The sequence below is a fragment of the Bos mutus genome, chromosome 22 (genome assembly GCF_027580195.1).
Source record: "Bos mutus isolate GX-2022 chromosome 22, NWIPB_WYAK_1.1, whole genome shotgun sequence".
Classification (NCBI taxonomy): domain Eukaryota; kingdom Metazoa; phylum Chordata; class Mammalia; order Artiodactyla; family Bovidae; genus Bos; species Bos mutus.
The window spans coordinates 550,974-576,412 of NC_091638.1; the positions used below are offsets into that span (position 1 = coordinate 550,974).

General features: G+C 42.8%; 1 protein-coding gene across 2 annotated transcripts in view; it reads left to right on the top strand.

Moving 5' to 3' along the window:
- EGFR (epidermal growth factor receptor) overlaps positions 1–25,439 on the top strand; it is a 216,279-nt gene that overhangs the window by 102,268 nt on the left and 88,572 nt on the right. Inside the window, exon 2 of one of the 2 annotated variants that reach the window (XM_070360477.1) lies at positions 19,384–19,579. The exons of the other annotated variant lie outside the window; for it this stretch is intronic. The gene's annotated coding sequence lies outside the window, so the exon portion shown is untranslated. The remainder of the gene's footprint in view (positions 1–19,383; positions 19,580–25,439) is intronic. 2 annotated transcript variants of the gene reach the window in all.

The window sequence follows — 25,439 nt, forward strand, 5'->3', positions numbered from 1 at the left end:
ACATTAGGACATGCATAGAAAAAAGAATCCTGATTTTATTCTAAAGCTCATTATATTTAAGGTTATTCCAAATGTATATGTTTTTAATTTCACTGTTTTGGTAGAATTTGACAAATAGGCTTCCCAGGTAGCACTAATGGGAAAGATCCCACCTGCCAATGCAGGAGACATAAGAGATGAGGGTTCAGTCCCTGAGTAAGAAAGATCCCGTGGAGGAGGGAATGGCAACCTACTCCAGTATTCTTGCTTGGAGAATCCCATGGACAGAGGAGCCTGGCGGGCTACAGTCCATGAAGTTGAAAAGAGTTGGATGTGACTGAGCGACTAACACACACATTTGACAAATAAGATTTAATTTAAAATAAATGTGCATTTGATGAGTGGGTTTTTTAAAACTATTTTTATTTTTTCCTCTGAAAGAAGTAGGATGGTAAAAATAAGTAATAGATGTTTTAAGCATGAAATAAGAAGTCTGTCACATGAATTTCTTAGTTCTTTCTTGAAAACAACAAAATTCAAAGCTTTGGAAAGGAGGTAGTACGTAGAATCCCCAGAAGCTTCAGCTCAACCACCTCAGCAGAAAGCCAGGGCCACAGCCACTCTGGAGAGCAGATAGAAAACTGTTCAGATGTGGAGCGCAGAGACTGGGGTGGCTCAGCTGTTACATGGGTGGGTAGTGCAAATAAATAAGGATGCTCACTCAGCCCCTCCCCAGCACTGGTTGGGGGCTTGCTGTTTGTTCACGCCCACTCTCAGGTCAGAAATGAGCTGGAGCACTTCTGGTCCTGGTCATGATTCACCAGGAGTGTCGTCCTACTTAGAAATCCCTGCTTAGAAATTCCCTTCATATTTGTGGCTGTATCTCTGTGTCTCAGGACTTCTGTAGTGGTTCAGGGGTAAAGAATCCACCTGCCAATGCAGAAGACGTGGGTTTAATCCCTGGGTTGGAAAGATCCCCTGGAGAAAGAAATGGCAACCCACTCCAGTATTCTTGCCTGGAGAAATCCATGGACATAGGGGCCTGGCAGGCTGCAGTGGGGTTACAAAAGAGTCAGACATGACTTAGCATTTAAACAGCAACAACAGTGACCAATGTCTGTCCTTGAAAGTGAAAGTGAAAGTCGCTCGGTCGTGTCCGACTCTTTGTGACTCCATGGAATTCTCCAGGCCAGAATACTGGAGTGGGGAGCTGTTCCCTTCTCCAGGGGATCTTCCCAACCCAGGGATCAAACCTAGGTCTCCCGCATCGCAGGCGGATTCTTTACCAGCTGAGCCACCAGGGAAGCCCTGGTATATCCTTAATGTGATAGTTTGTCAATTATTTCTCAACACCTGCATTTTTTTAAATGCATATTTTTAAATCAGTTTTTAAAAAGTAGTGTTTAGAGATCTTGTTAAAATTATAAGGGGCAAGACAATACCCTATTAACCATGGAATTCCTTCAACTCTCATAACTCAAATGTTCCTGAATTCATTTACATAATAAACATGCTAAATATATGTATGATATATTTGCTTGTAATACATACACACACACACACACACATATATATATTTCCAACTACAAGTCTGCTTTATCAGAAAAAAGTGTGCTTTAGGAAGCGTAATTTGGCAGCATCTGGTTTACTAAAACTCAGACATTCTCATTGTTTACACAAAATAGTTCATGTTGTAACAAATGATTTCCTCCCATCTGTCACTTCCTCTTTCTCGCCATTTTTTTGTTCCTGATACTTGGTATATATATATTTTTCCATTTCCACTGTCAAGCTACATGACAAACAAATAATCACAAAAAGAATATGATTTTTCAGTGAAGGAAAATACCCATTAGGTCTTGATAAAGTGAAATTATTATCACTATTTCCCCCCCTCCCCAGGTTTGGTTTTATTTTGCTTTCAGTAGCACCTATAGAGCTAAATGATATAAAAATGTATTACTGTTTCAGATGTTTATGTTGAATGAGTTTCATGTGAAATATTAGCGTTATAGTCCCAGTAGAAGGGAGTATGTGAGGAGTAGATGCTGCAGCAAGTGGGAAATATCCGAGTTCCTATTTTTCAGCATCTTGTAATATCCCAGCAATGTCCTGCTGGACAGAGTGCATCATAAGGCACAGGAGTGAATTCCACTTATCCAGAGTACATTTGACTCCCAAATCCTTGAGGCCAGTTTCCCTATGAAACTGTAGGATGGTTTGGCACAACTGCCTATACATCATGTGGAGAGGTGTTGCCCACTCAGAAAATTTCTAACCCCCTCCTCCACCCCCTTATCTGAAGCAAACTACTGAAAAGATAGGCATGTTTCCAAATAAAGGATTTGCAAACTAAGAAAAATATTTTAAATTCATGCAAACAGTTATACTATGTTTTACTATATAAGAATTGTCAATAAACAAAGAATAACTGGAATGAAGCATCTTTTTACTGGATCCCACAGGGTTTCTTACAAAGATCTGTGTTTTCTCTTCAGTCATTATCCTTGAAAGATGAAGTTGAAACAAAATCTCTTTTCTTTTTAAGTTGGAAGAACTTCTAAAAGGTGATTCCTAGCTATATTCTGATTCAAGTGCTAAATTCTTTGATTCTGAGCTAGTCTGTTTTTCACATAGGAGCCTAGAAAAGCCATGAGTGATAGGAAATGGCTATATGTAGACTCCTCTGTGAAGTGTGATCCAGAAGACCCAAAGAACAGACCAGGCATTGTGGTTGCCTGCAAGCTTGGTACAGACTTACTCCCTTCATTTTAGAAGACACCCTGAGCACCTCTTATGAGTTAATGGAAGGATGGCTGGTGTTCAGAGCAAAGGAGAAAGTGGTCCTGGTCTGCTTCCCTCGGCAGACCTCTAGTGGAGTAACATATTGCTTTTCTGATATTCAAAGTAACACTATACTTTATATATATATTTAACACTATATATTATATATATATTTAACACTTCAAAAATTATAGAAATATATGGCATTAAGTAAAAATCCCCATAAACCTCTTTCCCCACACAACCAAGAAATAGCAGTTTATAACTTTCCCCAAATTTTTGTATTTCATATAGCGTGTGTGTGTGTATGTGTATGGAGACATATATATGTGTGTATATAGGGAGAAGGAGAGGTGTGAATTCATACATAATGAATTTTCAACAAAAATAGAACCATGTTCATGTTTTAACCTTTAATTAAGAGTTCATAACTCATGGTTGTAATTGTGTTCTGAAAGTTCCTTATTTCCTTTTTAACTTCATTCTACAACTTGAGCAGGTTCTGTATCTAATATTTTAATAGCTTCCCTGTATTCAAGGATTGGGATGTGCCCTAATTGGTCTGACAAACCCTCTATTGTTAGATATTTGGTTTATTTCTAGAAAATGTCGCCTCCTTGTTCATACACTTTTAGTTTCTGTTGGATAATTTCTGGAAGTGAAATCATGGTCAAAGGTTTGTGAGAGTTTTAGATGAACATTGTAAGAAGGTGATAAACTAGATTAAAACTAGTTGTTTAATGTTTTAAAACTAAAACTAGGAATTTAAGAATCTGCTGGTGAGGAAAAAGAGGAGAGTGAAAAAGCTGGCTTAAAACTCAGCATTCAAAAACAAAGATCATGGCATCCAGTACCATCACTTCATGGCAAATAGATGCGAAAAAAGTGAAAACAGTAGCTGATTTTATTTTCTTGGGCTTCAAAACCACTGTTGATGGTGACTGCAGCCATGAAATTAAAAGACACTTGCTTCTTGGAAGAAAAGCTATGACAAACTTAGACAGTGTATTAAAAAGCAGAGATATCACTTTACCAACAAAAGTCTGTATAGTCAAAGCTATGGTTTTCCCAGTAGTCATGTAGGAACAGTATAAAAAGGCAAAAAGATATGACACAAAAAGATGGACTCCCCAGGTTGGCAGGTGCCCATTATGCTACTGGAAAAGAGCAAAGAAATAGACCCAGAAGGAATGGAGAGGCTGAGCCAAAGTGGAAATAATGCCCAGTTGTGGATGTGTCTGGTGGTGAAAGTAAAGTCCAATGCTGTAAAGAACAGAATTGCATAGGAACCTGGAATGTTAGGTTCATGAATCAAGGTAAATTGGAAGTAGTCAAACAGGAGATGGCAAGGGTGAACATCGACATTTTAGAAATCAGTGAACTGAAATGGACCAGAATGGGTGAATTTAATTCAGATGACCATTATATCTACTACCATAGGCAAGAATTCCTAGAAGAAATAGAGTAGCTCTCATGGTCAACAAAAGAGTCCAAAATGCAGTACTTGGGTGCAATCTCAAAAATGATAGAATGATCTCTGTTCGTTTCCAAGGCAAACCATTTAATATCACAGTAATCCAAGTCTATGCCCCAACCACTAATGCTGAAGAAGTTAAAGTTGAATGGTTCTATGAAGACCTACAAGACCTCCTTAAACTAACACCAAAAAGAGATCTCCTTTTCATTATATAGGACTGGAATGCAAAGTCAAGAGATACCTGGAAGTCAAGAGATACCTGGAATAACAGGCAAGTTTGGTCTTGGAGTTAAAAATGAAGCAGGGGAAAAGGCTAACAAAATTTTGACAAGAGAATACACTGGTCATAGAAAGCACCCTCTTCCAACAACACAGTGACAACTCTACAAAAGGAATATCACCAAATGGTTAATACTGAAATAGATTGATTATATTCTTTGCAGCTGAGGATGGAGAAACTCTATACAGTCAGCAAAAACAAGACTGGGAAATGACTGTGGCTCAGTTAATGACCTCCTTATTGCCAAATTCAGACTTAAATTGAAGAAAGTGGGGAAAACCACTAGACCATTCAGGTATGACCTAAATCAAATCCCTTATGATTATACAGTGGAAGTGACAAATAGATTCAAGGGATTAGATAAGATAGACAGAGTGCCTGAAGAACTATGGATGGAGGTATATGGAGGAGGCAGAGACCAAAACCATCCCCAAGAAAAAGAAATGCAACAAGGCAAAATGGTTGTCTGAGGAGGCCTTCCAAATAGCTGAGAAAAGAAGAGATGCAAAGGAGAAAGGGAAAGATATAGCCATCCGAATGGAGAGTTCCACAGTATAGCAAGGAGAGATAAGAAAGCCTTCCTAAGTGAACACAAAATAGAGGAAAACAATAGAATGGGAAAGACTAGAGATCTCTTCAAGAAAATTAGAGAAATCCAGGGAACATTTCATATAAAGATGGGCTCAGTAAAGAGCAAAAATGGTATGGACCTAACAGAAGTAGAAGATACTAAGAAATGGTGGCAAGAGTACACAGAAGAACTATACAAAAAAGATCTTCATGACCCGGATAACTTTGATGGTGTGATCACTCACTTAGAGTCACACATCCTGGATTGCAAAGTAGAGTGGGCCTTAGGAAGCATTAGTATGAACAAAGATAGTGGAGGTAATGGAATTCCAGCTGAGCTATTTCAAATCCTAAAGACAATACTGTTACAGTGCTGCACTCAATATAGCAGCAAATTTGGAAATCTCGGCAGTGGCCACAGGACTGAAAAAGGTCAGTTTTCATTCCAATCCCAAAGAAAGGCAATGCCAAAGAATTTTCAAACTACTGCACAGTTTCACTCATTTCACATACTAGCAAAGTAATGCTCAAAATCTTCAAGCAAGGCTTTAACAGTATATGAATTGAGAACTTCCAGATGTTCACGCTGGATTTAGAAAAGACAGAGGAACCAGAGATCAAATTGCCAACATTCATTGGATCACAGATAAAACAAGAAAATTCCAGAAAAACATCTGCTTCATTGACTACACTGAAACCTTTGATTGTGTGGATCACAAAAAAACATGGAACATTCTTCAAGAGATGGGAATACTAGATCACCTTACCTGCCTCCTAAATAACCATGTGGAGTCAATAGCAACAATTAGAGCTGGACATGGAACAAATGGCTAGTTCCAAATTGGAAAAGGAGTACATCAAGGCTGTATATTGTCACTCTGCTTACTTAACTTATATGCAGAGTACATCTTGCAAAATGCTGGGCTGGATGAAGCACAAGCTGGAATCAAGATTGCCGGGAGAAATATCGATAACCTCAGATACGCAGATGGCACTACCCTTATGGCAGAAAACAAAGAGGAACTAAAGAGCCTCTTGATGAAATTGAAAGAGATGAATAAAAAATCTGACTTAAACTCAACATTCAAAAAACAAAGATCATGGCATCTGGTCCCATCACTTCATGGCAAACAGATGGGGGAAGAAGGGAAACAGTGACAGACTTTGTTTTCTTGGGCCCCAAAATCACTGCAGATGGTGACTGCAGCCATGAAATTAAAAGATGCTTGCTCCTTGGAAAAAAAGCGCTGACCAACCTAAACAGCATATTAAAAAGCAGAGACATTACTTTGCCAACAAAGGTCCATCTAGTCAAAGCTATGGTTTTTCCAGTGGTCATGTATGAATGTGAGGGTGGGACTGTAAAGAAGGCTGAATGCTGTAGGATTGATGCTTTTGAACTGTGTGTTGGAGAAAACTCTTGAGAGTCCCTTGGACTGTAAGGAGATCAAACCAGTCAATCCTGCAGGAAATCAGTCCTGAATATTCATTGGAAGGACTGAGAGTGATGCTGAAGCTCCATTACTTTGGCTACCTGATGCAACAAGCTGACTCATTAGAAAAGACCCTGATGCTGGGAAAGATTGAAGGCAGGAGGAGAAGGGGATGACAGAGGATGAGATGGTTGGATGGCATCACTGACTCAATGGACATGAGTTTGGGCAAACTCCAGGAGATAGTGAAGCACATGGAAGCCTGGCATGGTGCAGTCCATAGGGTTGCAAAGCAGCTGAACAACAACAAGGAGATTTAGCCTGCCTGGGTTTCATGAACAATAGTTGAAAGAGCTGAAGTTATTCAGTCCTGACAGGAGGATCAAAGGGTGCCTCAGATAGGACTGCTGCTGCTGCTGCTAAGTCGCTTCAGTCGTGTCTGACTCTGTGTGACTGCATAGACAGCAGCCCACCAGGCTTCCCCGTCCCTGGGATTCTCCAGGCAAGAACACTGGAGTAGGTTGCCATTTCCTTCCCCAATGCATGAAAGTGAAAAGTGAAAGTGAAGTTGCTCAGTCGTGTCCAACCTCAGCTTCCCCATGGACTGCAGCCTTCCAGGCTCCTCCATCCATGGGATTTTCCAGGCAAGAGTACTAGAGTGGGGTGCCATTGCCTTCTCCGTCAGATAGGACAACCATCCTCAAATCTGCAAAGAGCATGGAATGGACTCCACTTGAAGGAGGCAAAACTGGGAGTGGGCGGTGCCAAAGGATGGACTCCAAGCATGGCTTCTTAGGCTTAGGAAGGATGTACAGAGTGCCTGGCACTAACCAGACCCTGCCTTAGCAGCAGGAACACAGACCTGGCAAGTTGTCTGCTCTCATGGAGCTTACATTTTAGTTTGGAAAACAGAAAATGTAGAAATGAACTTACCAAAAAGGAAATTAATGATCATGGTCAATGCTTATTGAAATGTTACTGGTCAATGTTCATATATATAGGGTACAGCAGTAGAGAGTGACTGGAAGGGAAGAAAGATGAGGGGCAGCATTTAGCAAGATAAACAGTAAAGGCCCAAATGAAGAATAGGCTGCCTTACTGCTACTGCTGCTAAGTCACTTCAGTTGTGTCCGACTCTGTGCGACCCCATAGACAACAGCCTACCAGGCTCCTCCATCCATGGGATTTTCTAGGCAAGAGTACTGGAGTGGGTTACCATTGCCTTCTCCAATAGGCTGCCTTATTAGGCAGTAAATTCCACTGCCTTGCAAGTTAGAAAGGGAATAGATTAATGTACACAGAGGATTGAATTCTGGGATCTGCAATGTTATTTAAAGTCTCTTTCAACATCAGATGTATTGTTGTAATCCAAACAAAATGTACCCTCAAGCTCTCATATTCTTCCCAAGGATCAAATTTTACTGTAGTTACTGTGGGAGACTCACATTCTTGTCAGGAGAATTATAAGGAATATCTGGAGTAAATATCTTCCAGCATTGGACTGTGTTCCCAGATAACAGTAACTTCAGGCTGATTTCTGCCTTAAGGCGTGGCCTCATGACTGTCTTCAAAAAACCAAAGCACAAAACACAGTGCTTGATTGCAGGCAATCCAGTTACCAGAGACCAAGCAGAAAGCAAGACTAGACAGGTCCTATAGCAATGCCTTCCTCTCTTTCCCATATGAGTCATTGCTAGAAAATTACCTTCGCAGAAGGGCTTAATTCCTTTTCAGACCTTAAAGTGAGACTTCCTCCTGGCTTAAGTATAAACTTTTGTCTCAAAAGACAGATTCTGTTACTCCATTGAGCCTAAGACTATGAGGGTGTGTTTATTTGAATGATGAAAAGGCCTATTTGATATTTCAACAAGCAAAAACAGATATATAAAACCATTCTCTTTTTTAATGAGTACCAAAAATAGGTCTCCAGTGAACTTCTGAAGGAAGAGGAGAACCAGGTCCTGCTCAAAGCTGGTTGTGATTTGCTGTGCAGGACATCTGGCAAGCTAGCCCTCCACACTGAACGGTCATCCAGATGACCAAATTGGAAAGTACGTTGGTGGTGGTTTAGTCACCAAGTCATGTCCAGCTCTTGCGATCCTGTGGACTGTAGCCCGCCAGGTTCCTCTGTCCATAGGATTTCCCAGGCAAGAATCCTGGAGTGGGTTGCCATTTCCTTCTCCAAGGGATCTTCCCAACCCAGGAATCAAACCCAAGCCTCCTGCATGGCAGTCAGATTCTTTACCAAATGAGCTTCGAGGGAATCCCAGCATGTGGGATCTAGTTCCCTGACCAGGGATCAAACCTGGTTCCCCTGTGTTGGGAGCTCAGAGTTTTAGTCACCAGGGAAGTCCTCATAAGTATGTTAGGGGGAGTGAAAAGATAAAAGAAATCGAGATATAATGATATAAACAGATATCAAGCGGTGTGATATTATCACTGTAAGAGTTGGTGGAGGAAGAGTTTGGAGAGAAGATTTCATATGAATCTTATGAGAATTAACAGAAAGAGACAGAGATCTCAGTAGAGAGAGATGGCTCTGAGTCTATCCACACTGATCCCTGGAGGGAGCAGCACAGAGTGTCTGTGTCCCTGAAGCCAAGCCCACCCAGCCCTGCAGGGAAAGCCCTGTCTCCAGGCAGCCCTCTCACCCCTCCAGGGGCAAGGCAGCCAAGGTTGGGCATCTCCCAAGGTTTGCATCAGTACTGCCCTCAATCTTTTATAGGCCTTTGTCTTAAATCTTAACATGTATCTACATGAACAGAGTCAAGGACCCAGGCTACTCTCAGTCCTGTAATTACTGGATTTCCATGTTGCTTCCCGTTCACACCCGGAAGTTGAATTTCAAATATTGCTTTTCAGACTGTATTTGGGGCCAATTTTAGCTCCACTTTCCTTTCTTTTGCCTCTTGCTGGCCATCCGCCACCAGACTCTGCACAATGACCAGCTGGCCCCTGGCAGATCTTGGGCCCAGGTGTGAAGTAGCTAGAGAAGCATTCAAGAGCCAAGAAGGGAGTGATTGCATTTTCCATTGGCAGTATGCAGAAATGAAGGGGATTCAAGTGCCTTCAGAAAAGCTTCCTTCCAGTGAGTGGAGTTTTGGGGGGTTTCCAGACTTATACTGCTTTTATTCTTGGAAGCATCATTGTCCCTTTCCCCCTGCTTCCATTTATATCCCAGGAACTGATTCAGAAGCCATAGAAATTGGATTTGGACTTGCTGAATGCTAGCAGACAGCTGACTACACTCTTCCCAAGAACCCTGCCAGATGGGTTAGGTACCAAGTACGTGCTCTGGGCTGGCTGGCTGGGTCCTCCAGCTCCTCTGACCGATGGTGAAGTGACCAGAATGAGCTCCGCTTCATTCTTTAGGTGCTTTGTGATTTGGGCTTAATCAACCAGGGTATGATTTCAACCGACAGTAACGGGTTCAGGGCAGCTGCCCAGAGAGACAGGTTTCATCCTGCTTCCTTGCTGGTTTTTCTTACCTCACACTTTTTTTTTTTATTAGACTTGGATTTCAGTTTCTTGAGGCTGTTGTTTCCACCAATTCAGACAGGCTCCCAGGAGGACCTACCAGCTTCTTGAATACAATGCAGCAGTAAATGTCTTAGGTTTAAAATTGCCTAAAATGTGGTCTTAAAAAACACTAAGAATATTATTACCTTCCAGACTGAATAAAATCCTACAGAGGTAAATTCCTTGTGTACTGGCCTTACCTAAAGAGTAAATGTGTTCAGTTAAAGATAATATGGAATAGAGGAATATTACCCTGGGAAGCAGCTGGCCTCTCCCATTAGCAGCACATCCAGTAAAAACCATAGAAATGCCACATTTAGGAGGGCTTGGGGTGGTGCTAATGAAAGGAAAGGTTTTTAAAATGGGGAAAAAGTGAAATGTGTACCTCTGGTAATAATTCCTCTCTGCCAGGCATTGTGCCAAGTGCTTTTGTCCACATTAGACTGAGAGTACCCCGTTGTAGGGAGCAGGGGCTGGTGGGGGGAGTATGGGGGGCTTGACTGCTTACACCAAGGCCTGGAGCTGGAACTGAACTCCTCTGTGACTGAGGCCCACCCTGGCTGGATGAAAGCCCTCAGCTGCTCACTGCACAGGATTCGTGGGCAACAGGGCAGCTGCTCGTCACCTCCTCCTTTTCAGGCCAGAAAAAGCCACCACAATAGCAACAAAGCATTAAACCTGTGCGCCACAGTGGACTCCTCAAGTATTATGCAAAACGTGCACAGAGTGAGTTTCCCATCCTTCTACATCTCGTGGATATTCATAGTGACACCAGCACAATTTTGAGGACACTCTGATGGCTGCTGCTCAGTGTTCTCCCCCCATCCTGCAGCCAAGAATCTTGGGCCAGCTCTGGGGACACAACAGCCCGGTGTCCAGGCAGCTGGTGGGAGGGGGCTGTTGCTCAAACCTGTAATTCACAGGCAAAACAAACAGATGATTGGCTGGGGGTTGTCACTTTCAATGAAGGCCTTCGGCCTCGTCTGACATGGCCTCAGAGTAAGCCCCCTGGGGCTCCCTGGCAGGCTCTGCGGCCGACTGGGAAGCTTGAGGAAGGGCTGCACGGATCCAAATCAGAAAGTCTACCTGGGCCTCCTTCACCTATGAGGCTTGCTGTTAGAGTGAAAAACAAGAAAGAGTGGATGTGAGTAATTGTTTGAAATGTGACGTCGTGACAATCCTTGTTAGGCAATGAAATTGCTGTCCAGAGGGCTTTTGTAACCAGCCCAGGTCACTAGCACACCGTGGTGCGGCCACTCCTGGATCCGTCTCCTGATTTTCAGTCCTGTGTGGTTTTTTCATCGTGCACACACTCTTGACTGTCACACAGGAACTGCAGTCCAAACCCCTGGGCTCCAGGCTTCGCTTCTAAAGATAGGTATCAGTTTATCGTGGTGGCCCTGAAACATCAATGGAAGATAAAATTATGCCCCATAGACTCAGGATATCCATATAATTTTCCCTGCAAACTAGCACACTGTCGTGAGTGAGACAAGGGATATACCAGACCAGACCCTGGAGGTAAATCCCTAAGAGAACCGCTCAGGCAGGCAGAGCAGCGATTCCCACACTGTAGAAAGGTCCACAGAACTTTGTAACTGAGCCTTCAGTTACACAGAAAGTTCAGTGAATTGGAACAGCTCATTGCCTAAACATTCTGACTAATAGTGACACAGTGAGATAACACTGCTCACCGTGTCTCATGCTCACGGTGACTAAACGAGATAGCGTAACTGCCTCCTGCATAGTGAGCGCTCAGGAAACGTCTTCATCCCATAAAACCACTTCCTAGTCCGGCCCTCAGCACCCAGGAGCTGCCTACCTCCCAGGTGAAGTGCACAGCGAGACGTGTGCCCTGTTTTTGCTCTCCCAGGTGTCGGCAGGGGGCTCCTTTCTGTTTCCTTTATCTCCGAAAGTGTGAAAAGTCCGTAATGTTTTTACACATTATGTTTTTGCCTGTAGACAAGGAAATAACTTTCTTTCCACATTTCCAATGTTTTTTCAATGGATGGCCTCCAATAAAGATTCATTGAAAGCTTTTATTACATTCACTATTGATCCAAAAACAGAGCTCAGAAATTCAGCTTTTTTCCAACATTGTTGCCCTGTGTATTCATAGAGCTTCAGTTCTGATACAAGCAGTTTATCTGTGACAAAGACCCCACGGTGAGTTGGTACGAAGCAGAGCAGTGGGACAGGCTCTGGAACTGTTTAAGAGGAGTTCAAGTGCTACCCAAAGGCCCACAGACCTCTAGAAAGCATGAGACATGCCTTACTTGGTGGCCTAGGGCCACCTGGGGAGCACTGAAGAAACGCTGCTGGGTCAGCCCCACCAAACTCTGATCCTCAGGTCTGGGCCCTGCCCTGGGTGTGGGACTTTGAAAGCCCCCAGGGACAAGTGCCCCCAGAAGCACTGTGAATGACACATCCCCTTCTCTCCACACTTAATACCTTCTCTTCCATTTACAAAGTAAGACATGGCCATCCTGGAATATTAGAAAAGTATATTGTAGTAAATAAAAACCTTGCCATCCAGAGACAATCAGTATTAACAGACTAGTATGTATAAGTGTCTTTTACTCATTAACAGTATACCCTGAGATTTTTCTGTGGCATTTAATATTTTAAAGAGATGTTTCATTGTTAGACCACTCAATTTTATACCTATGTGCAATTATTTATTTATTAGAGTTTCTTAACATTGGACATTCAGCAATTTTTTAAACAAATGGTATTCTGTTAAATATACATTTCTGATTTTTATCAGAAGGAACCAGTGGACTTGATGTAATTGGAGAATTTATTCTCTTCTATGGTAGCTGTGTCCAGTAGATCTAAAGTACTAATATATATGCTTGTGGGGTTCTTTTCTTGGCATTTCAGACAGAATGAAATATATTGTTACAACCTATGTAATATCAGCTTTTGAGAGGAGGAACGTATACAGGCATAATGAAACATTGCAGCCTTTTATTTAGTATTCTTTAAGTTTACATGAAAACCTAAGACAATTTCAAAAAATACCCTAACTTAAAATATTACCAAGACTCTTCTTAGGCAAAAGTACAGGAACTTTGTGGTTTAGTGGTTAAGGATCCACCTTGCTACGCAGCGGGCAAGGGTTCGATCTCTGGTCAGAAAACTAAGATCCCACATGCCAAGGAGCAGCTACGCCCAAGTGCGGCAACTGCATAGGCCCATGTGCTCTGGAACCCCAGAGAAAGACCCTGCAGCATGCAGCAAAGATCCCGAGTAACACAATTAAGACGCAAGGCAGCCAAATAAAATTTTTTTTTAAATCTCAATGGAAGTGCATCAGGCACTTGACAGGCTTGTGTCCTAATGCCATGATAGACTTGATAAGAAGGATGTTACCTACCAGGATAACTGAAGAAACACCATGCACAGTGCCCACAGAGTAAATATCTGTGGTTGCTATTTCTATGAATTCTGTTTAACAAATATGTATTGTCCTCTGTTGCGTTAAAGAAATTATTTATCATTACCTAAGACTTTAACTCTTCTATCTTTTAAAAGTAGACTGTGTAATCAGTCACAGGATTTCAGAGTGACTCACAGATCTGTAAATATGAAGGGTTTCCTGGAAACCATCTTGGAGGTGGAGGCTGTTGGGAATCCCTCAGGTCTGGCCTGGGACAGTGGGACACGGGTTCTTCAGGGTTTCACTCCCCACCTGCAAGTTCCATTCAGACACTCAGGCTGCTGCTAATCAGACGTGGTAATTTATTTATATCAACTCTGTCAATCCCATGGGGACCTTCCTGTGTGCCCCTCCCTCTCCCATCTAATTCCATTTACATAATGACAAATCAGTGTCTTTGCGAGTGGTTGGACTGGTTGGCCCCTGGATTACATAACTAGAATGGAGAATGACCTCAGTAAACTTTATGATCCTCCAGGCAATCATATACTGGTAAAATTTTACGTTTAAATGACAGCAGGTGTGTGGAGGAAGATGCACACAGCACTTTCCAAAACATGGATAAGCATCTGAAGTTGGAAACAAGTGTTCCCGAGTCAAAGTTCAGCTATTTTATTAATTTGCTCAACTTGGAATAGGGGGAAGAGTGTTTGGGTTCGTGGTTATTGTTATAACCTTATATGACACTTGAAAATATAGCTTAATCATGCTAGAAAGGAGAGACTGCCCTGGGGAAAATGTGGACTGACAGATTTGAGGAAGCCACGTGTGCTCTTGGTTTAAACGTCTCTCTGTGCGGCGGGCGCCTGATTGTAAGCCTTTCGCCTTCTCTCTTCTGGCGCGGGGCAGGTGAGTGAGGTCCCTGTGCCCACGCTGCGCTCAGAGTTCCAGCCCTGGTGGCCCTCCTCAGGAGTCCAACCCCACCAAGCATCTCCTCTTTTGCCAGTGCCTTAGTGAGAGGCTCTGAAAGGTCCTGAGCTACACCACAGTGCCCTGGCCCTCACAGGGCTCCCGTATCTGTATGCTCTGCAGCTTCATGCATGCTCCCAGAATTCTGAAAGCCTTTTCCTGTTGGGAGATTCTGTTCAACTCAGGCAGGTTTTCATATAGAGAGCAACAGTCCTAGAATTTTTACAAGTAAAATTTCAATTCCTATATCACAGAGTCAGAAAAGTGCACAGATCAAAGGGGTACATAAAATTTGATGAACTTCACAAACCAAACCCGTCTTTGTAACCAGTACCCAGATCAGGATAATCGGCCTCTGTGTCTTGTTCTGGGATATGGGAACCATTATCTTCATGCTAACATCATGGACTGGCTTTGCCTATTCTTGAATTTTGTATAAATGAAATCATCCAATAAGTACTCTTGTGGGTCTGGTTTATTTCACTGAACATGACATGTTCAGCTTTGTCCATATTGTTCTGTGGAATTGTGTTTTTTTCATTCCCACTGTATAGTCCATGAAAGAGAATTCTCTGCTGCATTTGTCCATCTGCCATTCATGAGCTTTAGTGTTATTCTCTTTTTTGCAGTTATGACATGGTGAATATTATTGCACATGTTTGCTGGTGCGCTCATCTGCATTTCTGTTGGATACCTAGGAGAGGAATTGCTGGGTCTTAGGTGTGGGTTTGCTCTACTTAAGTAGATATTACCAAAACGTTTCTGAAGTGGTTCTGGCAAACTACACACTACCTGCAGCGTTGGAAAGTTCCCACTGCTCTGGATCTGCTCAATGATTCTGGTGTCTGTTTTCATTATTTTAGCTATTCTGATGCCTGTGCTCCTGGAAATCTAATGATGAAAGTCAATATTAATTAACCTTCCTAAAATTAACTTTCTTAAATTTATAAATATAGAAATATAGCCTTTATGCGAAGGAGGTAGCATGGGACCTAGGACACTATATAAAGCAGAAATGGGCTTCAATGTTGCTTCTGCCTTTGTCAGCTGAGTAACTTATCTCTAAACCTCAGTTTCTCCTTTCATAAAACTGGAATAAAGGATGGAATTACGTGAAGATTAGATCACATAATGAGAAGAGCCATAAAAGAGAAGAGCCTTGAGCACACTATGTTCAATAGTAGTTTGTTGTTTATACCCTCCTCCCTACAGGTTTTTTTAAAAAAATTCATGGTTACTACAGAAAAGCTTGTGTTCTTTAGCAAAGCATGAGGGTTGTGTAGGGCCATGGGCCACAGTGAGCTCTGACGAAGGATGGCAAGCTGACGTGTGGTCTCTCTGCTTTGTTCTGCTCCTGGATGGTATGGATTTTCATAGGTTTCCCAGGGACATCCCTAAAATCATAGAGGACGACACTTCAAAGAGAGCTTGGGGACATCCCTGGAGGTCCAGTTGTTGCTGCTGCTGCTAAGTCACTCAGTCGTGTCCGATTCTTTGTGACGCTATCAACTGTAGCCCACCAGGCTCCTCTGTCAATGGGAATCTCCAGGCAAGAATACTGGAGTGGGCTGCCATTTCCTTCTCCGGGTCCGATGGTAAAGACTCCATGATTCCACAGCAGGGAGCACAGTTTGGCTCACTGGTTGAGAAACTATTATTCTACTTGTCTCATGGTGTGGCCAAAAAAGAGAGAGAGAGAGCACGTGCATGGGAATCCTCCAGCCCAACAGTTCACTCCATTAACCTGTAACTAAGCCTCAGGAGGTAGAATGACTCTCTAATGTCGTTGTGCCCTACATGCACCTAGAACTCAGACCTTCTGATTCCAAAAGTGGGATCAGATGCTGGTTCCACAGTGTTTGGTGCCTCTAGTAAATTCGGCGTTTATATATAAGACAAAATGAAAATAACTTCTGACATACGCAGTTAGTATAATTAACTTGTTTGCAATAAATCCAACACCTCTCATACCAATGACTTAACTATTCAGCAAATTGAGAAGGAAATGTAGGGTTTCCCTGGTGGTTCAGTGGTTAAGAACTCACCTTCCTTGTATATTTTTGAGATTAGTTGTTTGTCCGTTGCTTCATTTGCTATTATTTTCTCCCACTCTGAAGGCTGCCTTTTCACCTTGCTAATAGTTTCCTTTGTTGTGCAGAAGCTTTTAAGTTTAATTAGGTCCCATTTGTTTATTTTTGCTTTTGTTTCCAATATTCTGGGAGGTGGGTCATAGAGGATCCTGCTGTGATGTATGTCAGAGAGTGTTTTGCCTGTGTTTTCCTCTAGGAGTTTTATAGTTTCTGGTCTTACGTTGAGATCTTTAATCCATTTTGAGTTTATTTTTGTGTATGGTGTTAGAAAGTGGTCTAGTTTCATTCTTTTACAAGTGGTTGACCAGTTTTCCCAGCACCGCTTGTTAAAGAGATTGTCTTTAATCCACTGTATATTCTTGCCTCCTTTGTCAAAGATAAGGTGTCCATATGTGCATGGATTTATCTCTGGGCTTTCTATTTTGTTCCATTGATCTATATTTCTGTCTTTGTGCCAGTACCATACTGTCTTGATAACTGTGGCTTTGTAGTAGAGCCTGAAGTCAGGCAGGTTGATTCTTCCTGTTCCGTTCTTCTTTCTCAAGATAGCTTTGGCTATTCAAGGTTTTTTGTATTTCCATACAAATTGTGAGATTATTTGTTCTAGCTCTGTGAAGAATACCGTTGGTAGCTTGATAGGGATTGCATTGAATCTATAAATTGCTTTGGGTAAACTAATACAATATTGTAAAGTTTAAAAAAAAAAAAAAAAAAAGATTCCCAAACTGGAAAAAAAAATTTTTTTCCAAAAAGGTGTTTATTTTCTTTTGTCATCCTTCTATTTTTTTTTTTCATTTGGGTATCTAGAAACTGCTGCTTTCTGTATTTTGTTACTAGGTCATTTGCTACATAGGGATTTTTGTCTGTTGTAACTTTGAGAGTGCATCATTTTAATTTAGCAATATAATCTTTTAAAAATGTGCTTATACTATAATTTTGTGGGGTTTTGATATTAAAGTTACCACTGTGTATTTTTTTATTCATTTGTCAAATCGTTTTTTTCTTGCCTTTTTTCAGTTCTTCTTCTAAATATATTTTTGTTTAAAATTAAATATATGTGAAATAAAAAATATAACATATAATGTTCATACAATAAAAATATATATGAAATAAATATGTATATAGTAAAAAAATTAAAAAAAAAAAAAAAAGAACTCACCTTCCAATGCAGAGGATGTGGGTTTGATCCCTGGTTGGGGGACTAAGGTCCCACATGCTTCGTGGCCAAAAAAAAACAAAACATAGAATAGACACAATATTTTAACCAATTCAATAAAGACCTCAAAAATGGTCCACATTAAAAAAAAAAAAAAAAAGAAATGCATTTGCTCTTTCTTTATAAAGTATGGTAGGGGTGTGGTTAAAGGTTTTCTTGCCACCTTTTTATTAATAGATCAGTAAATGTTTATGAAGGTGTGAGTGGAAGTGGGGTCATAGCACCCAAAGAAAGATGTAACGTTCTAGAAGGGAGGGGCATTTCTTTGGGGAGCACCCACGCTTTCCCACCCCCACAATTAAGAAGCATGTTACAGTTAAGCTACAAAACCCAAACAAGGCAACTTGTCAAAAAGGAAGACCTTTTGGCTGTAGCTGCTGCATGGAGGAATATTTGATCCTAGGAAAGCCAGGGTGACCCTGGAGCCAGAGATCTGAGTAGGGGAGACATGCCTCCAGGCCACAGCCCTGTCCTGATGGAAAGATCTCTGTGGTCACCCAGACCCTCTGCAGAGGGCACTGTCCATGTGCTGCTTCCTCAGACTGGTCCACAGGCGTTTTGCAGGATGCCCGCAGTGGGCTTGGAGGAACTGGGCAGACGCCCCAGCCTCCACATCTATAAACCTGTGTGGGAACTGAATGTGTGCTCTCACATTGTTGGTAGCTTCAGAAGTCTCTAGTATAAGTTAAGTTTTTATGAATGAATTCTTTGTCTTCATAAAATACTTAGTTCCCCCTTCAGGTTTTCAGCAGAAATGCTAGAGCAGGGTGGGCCAGCAGGTCCACCTGCTGCTCAGGAGACTGCTCTCCCACCCCCACCAGGTATCAGTGACACAGCTGTGGCAAGTCCAGTAGACACAGTGCCTGCCCCCCAGAAAGCGCACGTCCACCAGCACACAAGTCAGGCAGTCACTCAGAGCCCGGGAGTAAGTGGTGTGGGCTGGTCCCTCAGGGACCAGACACTGGGTCAGCAGTGGCTGGACACTGAAGCGGCAGACTGCTGTGCAGTTGCTAAGTCATGTCCGACTCTTTACGACCCCATGGATTGCAGCACGCCAGGCTTCCCTGTCCTTCACTATCTCCTGGAGTTTGCTCAAACTCATGTCCATTGAGTTGATGATGTCATCCAACCATCTCATCTTCTGTCAGATCCCATCTCCTCCTGCATTCACTCTTTCCCAGCATCAGGGTCTTTTTCAGTGAGTTGGCTGTTCATGTCAGGTGACCAAAATACTGGCACTTAAGCTTCAGCGTCAGTCCTTCCAATGAGTATTCAGGGTTGATTTCCTTTAGGATTGACTGGTTTGATCTCCTTGCATTCGAGGAACTCTCAAGAGTGCAGAGAAAATGTGCAGTGTGTGTTTCATTTTACAAATTCTTATTGGAAATCTAAAGTTTCAAAATATACTTCAAAAATATATATTTTTTTATTTAAATTTATTTTTAAAATTTTTTATTTTAATTAGAGGCTAATTACTGTACAATTTTGTATTGGTTTTGCCATACATTTTTAAACAAATCCTACCCTTCCTCCAAAGTAAAGGAGAAAAGAATAAGAGTCTGGGAAGTTCAAGTAAGCCTGAAACCACTTCGCCTTTCCCCACTGCTCATTCTACAATTAAAGTGTCAGCATTTTATTATTGCAAGAAATGTATCATTATTAACACCTTAATTTTATAAAACAGTTTAATGTGAAAAGAATATGAGTGCTCTGCAATGCACGCCTTCTGGAAGCCTTCTCTAGTCCTATACCGAGTCCTCTCTTCTGTGCGAGCAGTATAGTGGTCTGCAAGTCCTTTCCCGTAAGATGTAACACAGTGAGAATACAGACTCAGAATTCAACATCAGACTCTTCCTTCCTTTGATATGATACGATGTGACGTAAGTTGGAGTGTTTAAAACTGCATGGTGACTAATAATACTATATTGTGAGCTCGAAATTTGCTGAGAGTAGATCTTAAGTGTTCTCACCGCACACACACACAGAGTAACTCTGTGAGATGATGGCTGTATTAATTATGGTAATAATTTCATAATGTGTGCATTATTAAATTATCACATTGTGCATCCTAAATAGATACAGTTTTTATTTGTTAACTATGCCTGGATAAAGCTGGAGAAAGTGATGTTGGCTCTAAAGTTGTACTTCAACAAATGTTTAATCCTCGGAAGCTAGAATTTCAAATTTCAGTGTAGTCAGAGACAGTCTTACTCCAACAAATGTGAGAAGAGATTGTCACTGTGCGTTTTCTCCTCCTCGGCAGTGTGTGAATTTCCTCAGAATACAACCTGTGTGTTCTAAGCACACCACTGAAACTCATCTGGGAAAGATTCAGAGACTGCCTCTATAGTGAGATCTGGTCCATGCCTTACTCTTTCCTGCGGAAGCTGTTACAGCTTTGGCCCGTGTGGCAGCTGCTCTTGCCTCGTGGCTCAGGGGACTGCCCTGTCTCAGCTGTCTGTCTCTATCTCTGTGTTCGTGCCTTTGACAGTCTCTCCTGTTGGGAGGACAGGGTCGCAATCCGTGACTGCTCAGAGGCCCTTTCAGTTCCTACTGCCTCCTGTGCTACCTTCACCTGGCGCTTGTTAGAAATGTAGAAACCCAGGTCCCCAGGAGTTTCTGATCTGTATTTTAACACAATCTCAGGTAATTCATAGGCCCTCCAGGGCTTGAGAACCAGTTTCACGAGTTCCTGGTGTGATTATTACTGAGGTCAGTGCTCTAACGGAGTGGCTGGATATGAATGTGTGCATGCTAAGTTGCTCAGTGTGACTCTTTGTGACCCTATGGACTTTAGCCCAGTAGGCTCCTCTGTCCTTGGGATTTTCCAGGCAAGAATGCCGGAGTGGGTTGCCCTTCTCCAGGGGATCTTCCCAACCCAGAAATTAAACCTTTAACCTGCATTGGCAGGTGGGTTCTTTACCACTAGCACCACCTGGGAAGGTATGAATGGGGAATCTTTGTGTGTGAGTCTGGAGGGACCCAAGGCCATCCACCTGGCAGGGGCTGGCTTGCACTCTGGACATCGTTGCATCTCTGCCTTCCCGCAAGCTGGGCCCCAGCTGCATCTGGCAGAGCGCTGCAGTAGCTGTTCTCTGAGCCTGGGGACCCGCTCCCAGCCAGACCCATCTACACTCGTGGAACCACACTGGAGCTTCTTTGTGAGCAGGCTCTGCTTCCTGGTTTTTGGTATGAATTTCTCAGCCACTGCATGGGTGCCGAGCAACTTTATTAAAGGCAAAAGGAAGTGCTTTCTTTCTTTGATAAATCATTGCTTCCACTCTTTCATTTGAAAGTTGTTCACTTTAGTACAAAAGAGAACATATGACCGCCATGAGGACATTGGTGTGGATATGGCCCATCTGAAAAGGCATCTACTCATTTCCCTGCAGGGCTGCCCAGGTGGCGCTGTAGTAAAGAGTCCACCTACCAGTGCAGGAGGCACAAGAGATGCGAGTTCAGTCCCTGGGTAGAGAAGATCCTCTGGAGTAGGCTACCCACTCCAGTACTCTTGCCTGGAGAATTCCAGGGACAGAGTAGCCTGGCAGGCTACAGTCCACGGGGCCACAAAGAGTCGGACACAACTGAGTACAGCACATCAGTGGTGGTGTGAGCACTCACCTGTGTGTAGTGTTGGTCTTTCTTACTGGACTGTTAGTTCCGTGAGTACAAAGACCATTTGCACCCCCAGCAACAGGCACAGAGCCTGGCGTGTATTTGGGCCCAGGAAACATGTGATGAACGACATATGAGCACATTTATTCTCCTACGAACATCACCAGCAATCTTCAAACATTTGGAGCAGAGGCTGCTTGTCAGGCTGCCTGTTATTAATACTTTATTTTCCACTGGTTATGGAGCTCTCAGACTTAAAAAGGCATTATTAGTATTGCTTAAGAAGAAATGGTGATGGAAACAAGTCCAATGGCATTAGGGTTAGAAACTTGCTAGGTGTCATTTTTGAGGGATTAGATAACTATGTTGTCTGGTCGACTGAACTGCCTGTTTGTTGCAAGTTGGGACTTTGCTGGACTGGTTTTCAGGGCTGGAGGGGGAGAGATAAGTGAATCTTCTAGTGAGAGGTCATCTGTTTTGAAAGCAGGGAAGATTCCACGAACCAGATCCAAGTGTTACAACATAGGGAACTGCCTCAGACCGCTCTGGATAAGGAAGCCCCCCAATTAAACATGAAAGCAAAAATTCACCATGCTGTCCTCTTTGCAAAGCCCGTGCAATCCAAAGCACTGAGTGCTTAGATGTTCACAGCTGTGAGTAGATTTGGGGGTGAAACTGATACCAAAGGACAGGCGAGCTTCTCCCACTAGCACCAGAGGATGAGCAGCCCTGCACCCTTGCCTCTGTGCTGCAGAAGCTGTTTCCACAGAGAACGCGCATTTCCACAGAGAAGAGCAGACAGGCAGGGCGGGTAAGGCAGGTCCTCTCCATGGCCTCCTGCCATTCCTCCCTCTCAGGTAGTGGCTTGGCCATTAGAAGAATGTCTTGGGCATCTTTGCATTTTCCTTGGCAAAAAGAACAGAAGATCCTGCCTTTCCAGAGACTTCTCTCGTCCTCACACTCAGCCGGCTGGGCCAAGCTTGCTGCTGCTCTGTCTTCCTCTCTGCCCCTGACTCGGCCACCACCCCTGATTCTTTCTCCCTCTGAATTACACTCAGAGAACCACCATTAAAACCAATTCAATATTGTAAAGTAATTAGCCTCCAATTAAAATAAATAAATTTAAATATAAAAAAAAATAAAAAACAGACTAGAAATACACCAGTCTGCAGCGTAATGGGTGATTGTTTTATCTTTTGTTTTAGATAACCAAGCTTTCCTGGATAGTGTCAATTAATTGAACTTAATATTAGAAGACCTTCCCACTTTACCAGAATAAAAAGGCATTTCAGTGATGCAACTGAGTGTGTGGTGTAGTTAATTCAGCTGTCTAAGAAATGTATTTGTTGAATACAAGTTCTGTGTTCAGCCCCTTGTTCTGTGCAGGGGGCTCCTTGCTGTCCGATTCCATCAAGTCACATGGTATTGTGCATTTAAAATCAGTTATGAAGATAGGTCTCATGTTAAGTATCTTACCACAATACAGTGTTTAAAAAGTAAATACATTATTTGATTTTTTAAGTCAATTCATACCCTTAGAGTCCATCCCCAAAAGATTTAGACAGTGTGTCTGAGGCCACTTTCTGAGAGAAATGATACCAGTTTACTTAGGTGCGTGCATGCTAGGTCGGTTCAGTCACGTCTCTGTGACCCTATGGACTGTAGCCCACCAGGCTCCTCTGTCAGGCAAAAATACTGGAGTGGATTGCCATGCCCTCCTCCAGGGGATCTTCCCAACCCAGTGACTGAACCCACATCTCTTTCATCTCCTGCATTGGCAAGCGGGTTCTTTACCACTGGCATCACCTGGGAAGGCTAGTTTACTTAGGTAGTCGTGGTGAAACGAGCAGCCGAAGAGCCTCTGAGACCACACCATCACCTAGGGTGCTCCACTCTAAACCCCTAACACCCACATCCCTCCCCACCTCCTAAGCTCCCAGCCCACAGCCGCCCTCCATGCCCCAGCCGGTCCTCCCTGCCCTCTGACAGCACACTTTGCAGCAGCCCTGGCCCACCTGTGTGCCACAGGCCCTCCCTGCACTGCCGGCCCGCTGTGCGGGCTTTCCTTCTCAACAGTGCCAGACTGGCATCAGCATGCTGGCTCGCTTAGTGGGTGGACCTGTCTCCCTGCTGCCTCCCTCCCTCCAGTCTTCTCGTAGTCTGCTCATGTTCTGTTCCTTTCTTCTTTCTCCCCTGCGCCCCGCAACCCGTGTTCCTCTGCATAATGAAAAGCTACTCTGCACCATACATTCAAGCATCAGATCCTTTAGGAAGCTGTTTTGTTTTGTTTCTTAAGGTGTCCTCTGTCCTCTGTTAGTTGAGAATTAGCAGTCTAAGCTGTTGCTGTAACTTCTTTCCAGCTTGTCACATTCTGTCTCTCCCTGGACTGAGTCTCTTCAGGCCTGGAGCCAGTATACAAGTATCTTGTGTTCAGTAGATGGTGACAAATGGATGGATGAATTGGCTAATTAACACTTTACAGTAGCATACCTTTGGTGCAAAGATCACATTAACATAACCCACATACTGGGTTACCTTAGAGTGAGGTCCTGTAATCAGCACACAAAACACAAGACTAGGTCTTGGATTCCTTCTTCATGCACTGGCTTGCCAGAGAGGATACTGAAAATGATCCACCTGGCTCCTCCAATTTTACCAGAATGTGTCTTAAATGTCTTGTCTGGAAAAAATGTGATATGTGGCTATAGACCCTTCTTGGTGTGGCCTAGTAAGTTTCAGTGAATTTGTGGAGTGATGGTGATGTTGTGGTGAAAGCCAAGGAATAAAAGAAGTATTTTCTGCTCTAGCAATTAAGAAATAAACATTCAAAGTTCACTTATAGTAATTAGCATAACCATTTCTTTGATAAATATGGAGAAAAGAAAACATGACTAAAAATACTGCATATTTCTGTTCAAGATTATGTACCACCCTGAAGAACTTCATCCCACCTTTATCGTGTATTTCATTTCATGAGGCTTTCTAAAAGGAGCTTTAAAGCTGCGGTGTATCTAGTATAAATGTCAGTTTAAATCCAAGGTGCAGTTTTGAGAAGGAAAGTCTATAGGAGAAGACAGAGAAGGATTAAAATATGGGGGAATTATAATGAAAGACTAGAGCAGCTGGACTTTGCCAGCTCAAACACAGAATTAAAGCTCTGTGTGTGTGTGTGTACATGTGTGCAAGTCTAATTAGGGAGAGTGAATAAAGGAATAGGGACATGATCAAGAAAGCTATGGATTCAGTTATAGGAAAACTCTCTGCTGTAGTTCAGTCATGGTTTTAAGATGTCCAGACTTGTTAATATTTTCCTCCTGTGCTATTGGCACAAAATGTTGCTGTGACACTACATACTCCTTCAAGCAAATCTCAAAGCTTTGTTTCAGCTTGTTTTGTTGAAATCTGTGTTTCAAGTCTCTACCAAGTTTTTTAAAGGCACATTTCGGCATGAAATTAACTAAATCATTCATGATAGAGGCTGAACCCCATACAAGGTGTAGACTCAGGCTCTGGAGACTTATTTGACTTTGTTGGTATTTTCAGAATTTCAAAATTGCAAATTTAAGCTCTACAACTGTGATGTTGCCCAGGATACCTTTTACTTACAGCCTCTGGTTGGAAAGCCATAGGGGTTCCTGTGTGAATACAAAAATCTGGAGATTTTTGTGATGCTGCATTGTCATCATACACAGGTTTGGACTTGGCGTAACTAACTCCAAGGACAGACCCTTGTGAGCTGTGCACTTGGCTGACAGTCGGGAGCCATCGCCACCTGATTTGCCCCCAGGTCCCCCGCTCCCATCCACAGCCCCAGGCCCAGTCCAAGACAGGCCACCCCTCTTGCCCTGACTTGATTGAACTCAAGGTCTTTCCCTAGGATCCAAGCATTTAGTTTTCCCTTACTACCGTGACAGCTCACAGTCCAGATTTTTACTTGGGAAGGTCAGTGCTCCTGACATCATGCTCTTCTGTGCTTCTGTACTGAGCTGTCCACCTCTCTGTGGATTCAGACTCCCTAACACCTGCCAGGGTTGGCTGTAACCCTGCCACCACGTTAGTGCCTGGCTAGAAAGCTCAGTGCACGGGCATCTCCAGAGATCTTGTTCAGGCATAGATTTTCATTCT